Here is an 11,275-nt window from a genome sequence, read left to right as displayed (position 1 = left end):
GCCGGAGCGTCTATGGCACCTGAGCACACCTGGGCACACCTGAGCCCACCTGGGCACACCTGAGCACTCGCTGGGGGGGGCTCCACACCCAGAGCGTGGCACGGACAGGCACAGGCGTGGCACAGAAGGGCTGATGGCACTGTCCCCTGGCCGCTGAGGGGACAGGAGCTCCCAGCCACCCCCTCATGGAACCAAGGGGCCACCAGGACACTGCGGGGGCTCCTGGAAGCCCAGGGGCTGGTGTGACACAGAGGGGCCTCAGGGAAGCCAGGAGAGCAGAGTGAGGTTATGGAACCTCTTTTAACCAGGTGTCAGCCATGAGAGAGCTGGGCCCAGATGCCACTGGGAGCTTGCCAGAGCTCGTGGAACCCAGGCTCCCGTGTGACACGGAGGGGCCTCGTGGAACCCAGGAGAGCTCTGTGAGGCTCTGGAACCTCATGGAACCCAGGAGAGCACTGTGAGGCTCTGGAACCTCATGGAACCCAGGAGAGCTCTGTGAGGCTCTGGAACCTCATGGAACCCAGGAGAGCACTGTGAGGCTCTGGAACCTCGTGGAACCCTGGAGAGCCCTGTGAGGCTCTGGAACCTCATGGAACCCAGGAGAGCTCTGTGAGGCTCTGGAACCTCATGGAACCCAGGAGAGCACTGTGAGGCTCTGGAACCTCATGGAACCCAGGAGAGCTCTGTGAGGCTCTGGAACCTCATGGAACCCAGGAGAGCTCTGTGAGGCTCTGGAACCTCATGGAACCCAGGAGAGCCCTGTGAGGCTCTGGAACCTCATGGAACCCAGGAGAGCCCTGTGAGGCTCTGGAACCTCATGGAACCCAGGAGAGCTCTGTGAGGCTTTGGAACCTCGTGGAACCCAGGAGAGCCCTGTGAGGCTCTGGAACCTCATGGAACCCAGGAGAGCACTGTGAGGCTCTGGAACCTCATGGAACCCAGGAGAGCTCTGTGAGGCTCTGCACCAACACGGCACCAAGGTTCCACCGTGACCTGACGGAACCCCCTGGAAGGAAGGGAACATTTTCCCCTGTGCTCGGCACAGGTGAGGCTGCACCTCAAGTGCTGTGTCTGGTTCTGGGCCCTTCTGTTTAGGAAGGATGTTGAGATGTTCAAACACATCCAGAGGAGAGCAACAAGGCTGGTGAGGGGTCTGGAACACAAGTCCTGTGAGGAGCAGCTGAAGGAGCTGGGGTGGTTTATCCTGGAGAAGAGGAGGCTCAGGGGAGACCTCATCCCTCTCTACAGCTCCCTGGCAGGAGGGTGCAGCCAGCGGGGGGTAAGGCTCTTCTCCCAGTGAACAACTGACAGAATGAGAGGACACAGCCCTCAGCTGGGCTAGGGAAAGTTTAGGCTGGACACTGGGGAAAAGTTGTTCTCTGAAAGAGTGACTGGGCACTGGAATTACTTGCCCAGGGACAGGGTGGAGACCCCAGCCCTGCACGTGTTAAAAAAAGCCTGGAGGTGGCACTTGTCCCATTTGGAAAGACAGGTGTCTGCCAAGGGAGGCAGGAACCTCCTTTGGAATGGAGAATGTGACCCCCTTCCCTCTGAATTGATGTAACTTGGGAATGGTGGGGCTTTCCGGCACAGATACGGGAAAAGGAATAACAGTTCTTCACCGGAGTGTGCGACACGGCAAGAAAACAGCAGCAGCCACAAACGGAACCACAGAGCCAGAGAGCCAGAGAGCAAGAGAGACACAGAGCCAGAGAGAGCCAGAGAGAGCCACAGAGCCAGAGCCAGAGAGCCAGAGAGAACCAGAGCCACAGAGCCAGAGCCAGAGAGAGCCAGAGTCACAGAGCCAGAGAGAGCCAGAGCCACAGAGCCAGAGAGAGCCAGAGCCAGAGAGAGCCAGAGTCACAGAGCCAGAGAGAGCCAGAGAGAGCCAGAGCCACAGAGCCAGAGAGAGCCAGAGAGAGCCAGAGCCACAGAGCCAGAGAGAGCCAGAGAGAGCCAGAGAGAACCAGAGCCACAGAGCCAGGGAGAGCCAGAGAGCAAGAGAGACACAGAGCCAGAGAGAGCCAGAGTCACAGAGCCAGAGAGAGCGAGAGCCACAGAGCCAGAGAGAGCCAGAGAGAACCAGAGCCACAGAGCCAGGGAGAGCCAGAGAGCAAGAGAGACACAGAGCCAGAGAGAGCCAGAGTCACAGAGCCAGAGAGAGCGAGAGCCACAGAGCCAGAGAGAGCCAGAGAGAACCAGAGCCACAGAGCCAGAGAGAGCCAGAGAGAACCAGAGCCACAGAGCCAGAGAGAGCCAGAGAGAACCAGAGAGAGCCAGAGCCACAGAGCCAGAGAGAGCCAGAGAGAGCCAGAGAGAACCAGAGAGAGCCAGAGAGAGCCAGAGAGAGCCAGAGAGAGCCAGAGCCACAGAGCCAGAGAGAGCCAGAGAGAGCCAGAGAGAGCCAGAGAGAGCCAGAGAGAGCCAGAGCCACAGAGCCAGAGAGAGCCAGAGCCACAGAGCCAGAGAGAGCCAGAGCCACAGAGCCAGAGAAAGCCAGAGCCACAGAGCCAGAGAGAGCCAGAGCCACAGAGCCAGAGAGAGCCAGAGAGAGCCAGAGCCACAGAGCCAGAGAGAGCCAGAGCCAGAGAGAGCCAGAGCCACAGAGCCAGAGAGAGCCAGAGAGAGCCAGAGCCAGAGAGAGCCAGAGCCAGAGAGCCAGAGCCACAGAGCCAGAGAGAGCCAGAGCCACAGAGCCAGAGAGAGCCAGAGAGAGCCAGAGAGAGCCAGAGCTACAGAGCCAGAGAGAGCCAGGGAGAGCCAGAGAGCCACAGAGCCAGAGAGAGCCAGAGCCACAGAGCCAGAGAGAGCCAGAGAGAGCCAGAGCCACAGAGCCAGAGAGAGCCAGAGAGCCAGAGAGAGCCAGAGAGAGCCAGAGCCACAGAGCCAGAGAGAGCCAGAGCCACAGAGCCAGAGAGAGCCAGAGCCACAGAGCCAGAGAGAGCCAGGGAGAGCCAGAGAGCCACAGAGCCAGAGAGAGCCAGAGCCACAGAGCCAGAGAGAGCCAGAGAGAGCCAGAGCCACAGAGCCAGAGAGAGCCAGAGAGAGCCAGAGAGCCAGAGAGAGCCAGAGAGAGCCAGAGCCACAGAGCCAGAGAGAGCCAGAGCCACAGAGCCAGAGAGAGCCAGAGCCAGAGAGAGCCAGAGAGAGCCAGAGAGCCACAGAGCCAGAGAGAGCCAGAGAGCCACAGAGCCAGAGAGAGCCAGAGAGAGCCAGAGCCAGAGAGAGAGAGAGCCAGAGCCAGAGAGAGCCAGAGAGAGCCAGAGAGAGCCAGAGAGAGCCAGAGCCACAGAGCCAGAGCAAGCCAGAGCCAGAGAGAGCCAGAGACACAGAGCCAGAGAGCCACAGAGCCAGGGAGAGCCAGAGCCACAGAGCCAGAGAGAGCCAGAGAGCCACAGAGCCAGAGAGAGCCAGAGAGAGCCAGAGCCACAGAGCCAGAGAGAGCCAGAGCCACAGAGCCAGGGACAGCCAGAGAGAGCCAGAGCCACAGAGCCAGGGACAGCCAGAACCAGAGAGCCAGTGACCCAGAACCATAGTCCCAGAACCACAGAGCCAGGGACAGCCAGAACCACAGGCCCAGTGACCCAGAACCACAGGCCCAGTGACCCAGAACCACAGAGCCAGTGACCCAGAACCACAGGCCCAGTGACCCAGAGCCACAGACCCAGTGGCAGCCAGCAGGAAGGGATGGAGAAGGGGCTTCCTTTCCGAACCGCCAGGAGCAGCCGATCCCGGTGCCCCTGTGGACAGCAGAAGGAGCTGCAGCAGAAGCACAGCCAGCCGGGCGGGCAGGGGCGAGCAAAATCCCGGAGCGGCGGATGGGATGTGCGAGAAACGCGGCAGCTGCAGCCGGAGCCAGGTGGGCGTCCCAGCAGGGCAGGGGTGCGGGGTTAGAGCGCAGCAAAAACCCCGAGAGGGGCACAGACACGGCGGGGCCGGGCAGAGACAGCCCGGCTCCAGACTGGGCAGGGAGAGGCTCCCCTGGTGGGTTTGATGCTGGTCAAGCGCCAGAGCACCCGCGAAATATTCACTCCTTCTCCCATGCTGTAATTGTGCTGAGGAGGAGAAAAGATTAATTTAAAAAAAATAATAAAAAGAGCTCATTGGGTGAGATAAGGATTAGGAGAGAAGACTTTAAGAGCAAAACAGGCACAAATCTTTAAAAGGTATAAAGAAAAGTTTATCAACAGAATTTTAAAAAAGAGCTGAAATAAACCTGCAGAACACCTTCCCCCCTGCACCCCCAGCCTTTCTTTCTTTGCCACCGACAGTGCAGGGAGGCAAAGTCAGGGGGGGTTTTGGTCAGTGTGTCACTCCTAAAAAACCCTTCTGCAGTTCCCCTGGGGAGAGGAGTCTCTTTTGCTGTGCCATGTGGTCCTTCCCACGGGAGGCAGTTCTCTGGCAGCTTCTCCAACGTGCTTCTAATTTTCACAAGTCGCAGCTCTGCCCAAAATCTGCTTCAACGTGAGTCCCTCCCAAAGGCAGAGCGGTCTTCCCACAGCTGCCTTTTTTCCACGGTCCCCTCCCCTCTGTTCAGAAGTGAAAGAGAAAGAGCTTCCCGCAGTGTTTTTTGTTCTTAAATACGTCGTGGCAGAGGCTCTGTGGTTCTGGCTCCTCTAATTGAGCCAGCCAGTGTCGACCATCAGAGCCTGTAGGGATTGGTTCTGCGGGACGGAGCAGAAGTTTCGAGAAGCTTCTGTCTCAGAAGCAGCCTCTGTGGCTTCCTCTGCCCCCACCGAAAAGAAAAGCCAACTTGTGTTAACCCAGCATGGAGGGGGAAAGGGCTCGGGATTGTGGGGTTTCCCCCGAGGCACCTGAGCAGATGGTGAAAGTCCTTTTTTTGGTGAGGCAGGTGTTAATAAGGTCCCAGTTCAGTGGCTGCTCTCACGAGCAGAGGCTCATCCACGGCAGGAGAAGCGGGACCGGGCTGGGCTCTGGTGGTGGCAGCGATTTTGCCCCCAGGCAGCCGCTCCAACCGCCCTCCTCCGAGGCTGAGAGCGAGGGAGAGCTCGGAGCTGCGCCCAGCCCCTTCCCCCAGCCCAAATCTCGTGTGGCATCCGTGCCCCTGCAGGAGAAAACCCGCAGGTAAGAGAAGGGCAGCCAGGTGCCCTCTTCCCTGAGCTTGGCCATTTCTTTTGTCTCTCCCAAGTCTCGGTGGTTAAGGTTTCACAGCGACAGATGGGACAAAATTGCACGAGAGAAAGAAACAAAAGGAGAAATCCTAAACCCCAACGTGCCCGAGCGCCGCTGTCACCTGCACACCTGAGCCCACCTGGGCACACCTGAGCACACCTGAGCACACCTGAGCACACCTGAGCACACCTGAGCACTCGCTGGGGGGTTCCATGCCCAGAGCGTGGCACGGACAGGCACAGGCGTGGCACAGAAGGGCTGATGGCACTGTCCCCTGGCCGCTGAGCTCCCAGCCACCCCCTCATGGAACCAAGGGGCCACCAGGACACTGCGGGGGGCTCCTGGAAGCCCAGGGGCTGGTGTGACACAGAGGGGCCTCAGGGAAGCCAGGAGAGCAGAGTGAGGGAATGGTGGGGCTTTCTGGCTTTTTTTTTTTTTCTGGCTTTTCCTAAATGTCCCAAACCCAGGCTCCCGTGTGACACAATGGAATCTCCTGGAACCAAGGGTCCACTGCGACACAGAGGAGCCTCGTGGAACCCAGGAGAACACTGTGAGAGATGGGTAATGTGATGGTTGACTCCCGCAATTAAAAGGCAAATATCGTGCATATATGTTAGGAGAGGTTCTATAGATTTATAGTTATGTTTTAGCCCACTCTTCTGTTGTTATCAGGGGGTGGCCTGGGTTTGGGACATTTAGGAGGGTTGGCTTGTCACTGTGGCAACATCTGACCTCCAATCAGGATTTAAGGAAGGCATCTCCACCACTAGACAGCAAAGGAGAAGTCAATGGACAGAACTCTGAGAGGGGCTAAAGGGTTAAAAGGTGAAACCTCCATTGTGTGGATGAGTAGGAAAGACCCTTTGCTCCTGGTGCTGTAATACTTTCTCTGTTCAACCTTCTGTTGTATTTTTGATAAGATTTTAATAAACCTTTTAATTTTTTTTTTAAAGTGAGCGTTGTTTCCCACAAATGGGAGCTCTCCCCGGGATTTACACCTTGCTCTGGTGGCCTTAGGAGTTTTTGAAAAGAGGCGTGCCCCACCACAAATTTGTCCGAGTCTATCGGACACTCCCAGGACCGCCGGCAGTCGCAGGCTGACAGCCCGAGGACACCAGGAGACTGGATAAAGAGAAGAAGGGCAGAGAGGTGAGTACCATCCTCTGTGGGGTTTCACCCCCGGATTGGGATGACCCCAAAAGATGGAAAAGTCCCTCCTCCAACCCGTGCCTTCGAAGAAAGACTCAGTAGTCTTCTGTTGTCTGTTCTCAAGGTTGTTTATTGTTGGTTATCTAAAAGATTCTTCTCCCTGAACTGCTGTGGCCCGTTCAGCAGGTCAGACAAAGGCACACTGCCCTCCCAGGGGGCTGGTGCCATCTTTTATATCATATATTACGTACTACATGTTTATACTTTTTCCCCAATGCCTACTATCTATATTGAATAGTGACTTTCTACTCTAAACCAATCTGTGAGTGCCAACATCACCAAAGACATGGAGGTTAGGAAGGAGAAAGAAAGAGGACAGGGCACACCCAAGTCCCTCCATCTTAGAACCCCTGACCCCCATGTACAAAACTTGGACCCCTGCGTACAAGGCCCCTGTACAGCACTCAGAAATCCTACCCTTTACTTCGTGACTACTTCTACTACAATATCTAAACTTTTGTGACTTCTTGTTCTTCCTGCAAAGTTGGTAAACTGTTCCATGGGCCCGATTCAAAGCCACAGGGGTCTCTGGCTGCATGCCAGGGTCTCAGATGCTTTTGACCTGGGTCTGGAACGTCCGAGAATGTCTGTGGGACATTCTGAGTTCCGACAATCCTCTTAACTGCTTTGTGGCCAGATCATATTTCCATAATTCTGATATAGGAACGTGAGTGAACATCAGCAGTACATATGGACCCGTCCTGGTCAGCTGAAGCGTCAGGATAATTCTGGACGGTGGGTGAGTGTCCTAGTTTAGGGCAAATTTGGGAGAAAATCTACAAAAGGAGGCCCCTCCAGAAAGCAAACCCACACAGCCCCTCCCTCCAACCGGTTCAGGAAGGATTCCTCGGAGAGAAGTGGAAAGAACCTGTTTATTTAACAGGCACAGCACCCACAGCACACAGCATGAACAATACCAGATGATAACACTCCTTCACCACTCTGAACAGGATGACAAATTCAGAAAGTCTCTCTTGGGGGTGGTTGCTCTGTTGTCAGTCCCTCCGGCGCTGGGGATGGCTGCTGCAAGCCACGAGGTGCAAGCTCTCGGTGTTTCCAGGTCCCAGTCCAGAGCAGGTTCCAGTAGTTCCAAAAAGGGAAAGAAAAAAAAAAAAAAACAGTCCAGAGAAAAAGATTTGGACTGCTTAGCTAAACTAACTAATGAGCAGAAGCAAAAGCAAAAGCAAGAGCGAAGCAGGAGCAAGCAGAAGCCAGAGCAAGAGCAAAGCAAAAAGCCCAGCAAAAAGCAAAAGCCGCGCTATGCACACCCTGTCTCTGTGTCCCGCCAGCCGTGGGGGAGCAGGCTGATAACAAAACCCAAAACAAAACATTCGCTCTTCAGAGCCAGTCTTGAAGGCACAGAACATAATATCCAGCACAAACAGAACACACAAATGGGGATACAAGCATCATAACGTCACCCTAGGACAGGAGGGCAGAGCCACCGAGGCTGAGCTGAGCAGAGTGCAATCATGGGACAGAAGCCCCCAGCATCGCAGGTGTTTTCGGAAGAGAGGTAAAGTTTTTTTTTCTTTTTTTCCTTTTCTTTCTCTCTTCCCTCTCCTTCTCTTTCCTCCTTTCCTGGTTTCTTTGTTCTCCTCCTTTCCCTCTCCCTTCTTAGGGAGGCGGGCCTGGCTGGGACGGTGTGTACTTGGCTGACTGGGGAGGTGGGCTCTGTCGGGAGGGCCTGTGCTTGGAAAGGTGGGCTCTGTCAGGAGGACCTGTGCTTGGAAAGGTGGGCTCTGTCAGGAGGGCCTGTGCTTGGAAAGGTGGGCTCTGTCAGGAGGACCTGTGCTTGGAAAGGTGGGCTCTGTCAGGAGGGCCTGTGCTTGGAAAGGTGGGCTCTGTCAGGAGGGCCTGTGCTTGGAAAGGTGGGCTCTGTCAGGAGGACCTGTGCTTGGAAAGGTGGGCTCTGTCGGGAGGACCTGTGCTTGGAAAGGCGGGCTCTGTTGGGGCAGACCCGTGATCTGCTGTCAGGATGGGATCATGGGTGAGCAGCGAATCCCCAAAGGAAGAAGCAGAGATTGAGGAGGAACCAATGGGCATAGCCCCAGATAGTCCACTGGGAAGGAAGCTTGCCCGGTGGAAATATGACCCCAACACCAGAGATAAGGATGAGCTTAACCATTCAGTACTGCATGGTAGAATGGACCAGAAGGGAAATTAGCAGTGATCATGTACAGTGGCTGAGATATGGATCCGATGAGGCATTGATGTGTTGAGCATTAAACATCCATGAAAGAGCTAAGAAACCATTCAATCAAGAAGAGAGTGGCTATGCTGCCTGCTGAGAGAGATTTCACCCTTGAAAGTGAGCATGTTTAAGGCATCAGAAAATACAGAATGGGACCTGTTACAGCACTTAGCCCCTCCACCTCCAGTAGCCCCAACAGCACCTCCCCTGCCCTCTGACGGGCCTAGCCAAAACATCAGAAACAGGGTGGCACAAGGAGAGGAAAGCAGATCAGAGGATGGGAGCCAAGCATTGGGACTGTCCCCCTGAGGGAAGTACAGCGAGAAGTTGGATTTTTAACCGTACCTCTCGGTTCCTCTGATGTGAGAATGTTTAAAAAGAAATGAAAAGGATTATTAGAGGACTCCACTGGACTAGCAGAGCAGTTAGCCCAGTTTCTGGGTTCCAATATTTACACGTGGGAAGAAATGCAATCAGTAATGGCCATGTTACTCACAGCAGAAGAAAGACAGATGATCTGGGCAGCTGGGATACGGATATGGGAAAGGGAGCACGTGCAAGGACCTCCTGGGGACCTGAAAATGCCCTCAGTGTGCCCCACCTGGGACCACAACAGCACTGGGGGAAGGCAGGACATGGAGCAATGCAGAACATTGATTATAAGAAGTATCAAAGAGGCAGCTCCATGTAATCAAAATGCCTGTAAGGCTTTTGATGAGCAGCAAAAAGGGGAAGAAACCCCAACAGAGTGGTTAGAAAGAATGAGGGAAAAATATGAGGCAGTATTCAGGAGCTGAGCCTGACACGGTGGCCGGACAGATCTTACTAAAGATAAATTTTGTCATTCATGCCTGGCCAGATATACGGAGAAAGTTAGAAAACTTAGATGGTTGGCAAGAAAAGAGTTAGAAGATCTTTTAAGAGAGGCACAGAAGGTGTATGTAATGTAAAGAGGGACAAAGAGAAAGCCAGGTGAAAGCCAGGGCAATGGTAACTGCTGTTAGGGAAGGAAACCAGCACGTAAAGAACTACCCAGGTAAGGGAGGGTGACTCAGAATGTGAGAAGATAAATGGAGGGGGGATGCAGCTCCTTGGGACTGGACACAAAAAGGAGAGTTTGGGAAGCAAGGGAACCTTGGACCCGTTTGCTTTTACTCTAAAGAGAATAGACATACCTGAAAAAAAATTATCCCCAAAAGGAAGAGGACCTGAGGGTTATTGGGATCCACAAGACAGATGATGGACTTTGGACCTGGGTAGCATAAGAGATTTTATAACAGGATGCCTTGGCAAGAGCAAACAGAACTTTGAGAATTAAATCAAGACTGCAAGAAGATTAAATCAGACAGATTTACCAGAAAAAGAAAATTACATCAAACTCTGCAAGCAAGAGATGTTGTAAAATGCATAAAATTGTTTTTGTGAGTTTTAACCCAATCATTGTAGTAAAACATTACTAGCCTTTCTAAAATAGTACATAGGCATTTGTATCCCACAATAAATGCAGATTCTTTGACCATCTCACCGAGTCCCCATCCCTCTCTCTTCACTGCCAGTAGAGGGTCTATGAGACTGAGCAAAAAGGAGAAGCAGAAGATTAGGGGTGTCAGGGGCTCTACCTCCTGGGACAGAATACCATCAGGAGCCCTTGAAAACTTTAAAAATAGGCCCCCAGGAGGAAGAATTTGAATTCTGAGTAGATACGAGGGCTGAAAGAACTTGTGTGGTGCAAAAAAAAAGTCAAGATACCATGCAAGTAGTAGCTGCAGAAGGAGAAGGGTTCAAAGTCTCAGTTATAAAGCAAGTAAAGGTTGAAGGGACAAATACAATAGGAATCGAGGCTGTTCTGTTAGTTCCAGAAGCAGGGTGCAATTTGTTAGGACGGGGTTTACAGCTGGACATTGGAGTACTCCCAGAGGAAGGGAAAATGGGGGTTAAGCTTCTCCAATTAAGGGAAGAGGATGAGGAGAACATTCATGTGTCGTAATACGACACGAAAAGACGACACGGACACTGCTGCTCTCCAGGTGAACAAAAAAGAGGGACCTTCATTTTCTGACTCCAACATTTATAGTTTTCCAGAAGTGACAGTGGATTGCAGGGTGACAGTGCCACCTCTCCAATGACACTGGACAGACCAAGAGTCCATCAATTCTCTCCTCCTCCATGAAAGAATGCAAAACATAAGTTGTTCACAGAACTGTGTGTGAGAAAGTTTGTTACAAGAATGCAAACATCAGAAGGCTTAGCAAAGCCTTAAAAAATCAGGGTGACATTCATGAGATAGTGTGGGCAAAACCGAAAAATCGAGGCAAATTGAACGTGAAACCTATAGTAACAAAAATAATTAAATGAGAGCCATCCAGTCCAGGTACAACAATATCCACTCTCCCGGGAGGGGAGATGAGGACTACAGCCGGTGATCCAGGACCTGCGTGAGGACAGGACCTTAGAACCATGTGTGTCCCCGCATAATACACCCCTGTTACCAGGAAAGAAGTCGGATGGGACTTGCAGGCTTGTTCAAGATCTCAGAGAAGTGTTATGAATGAAATTGCCGATCTAATTTTATCAATAATTTGCAAGAGCCAAATTATGATATAAAAACAAAATACAAAATTTATTTAGTGTAAATTTAACAGAATTTCGGTAAGCCACGGATCGGACAGAGTCTAGCCTGGGAATAGACCCTGGGTGACATGCTATGCAGCTCCAAGCACTGGCAGCTTCAGAGTGTGG

The 11,275-nt window shown here is 53.1% G+C and overlaps 1 long non-coding RNA gene across 1 annotated transcript; it reads left to right on the top strand.

The window, feature by feature from the left end:
* The first annotated feature begins 3,425 nt into the window (after positions 1–3,425).
* LOC119696830 lies at positions 3,426–8,787 on the top strand. The gene is made up of 3 exons (XR_005255668.1): positions 3,426–3,859; positions 6,087–6,282; positions 7,769–8,787. It is a non-coding gene; the product is annotated as an uncharacterized LOC119696830 (long non-coding RNA).
* The last annotated feature ends 2,488 nt before the right edge of the window (positions 8,788–11,275 follow it).

This window comes from Motacilla alba, unplaced genomic scaffold, assembly GCF_015832195.1.
Source record: "Motacilla alba alba isolate MOTALB_02 unplaced genomic scaffold, Motacilla_alba_V1.0_pri HiC_scaffold_48, whole genome shotgun sequence".
Classification (NCBI taxonomy): domain Eukaryota; kingdom Metazoa; phylum Chordata; class Aves; order Passeriformes; family Motacillidae; genus Motacilla; species Motacilla alba.
Note: the sequence above shows the minus strand (reverse complement) of the source record. Positions and strands in the feature narration are given on the sequence as shown.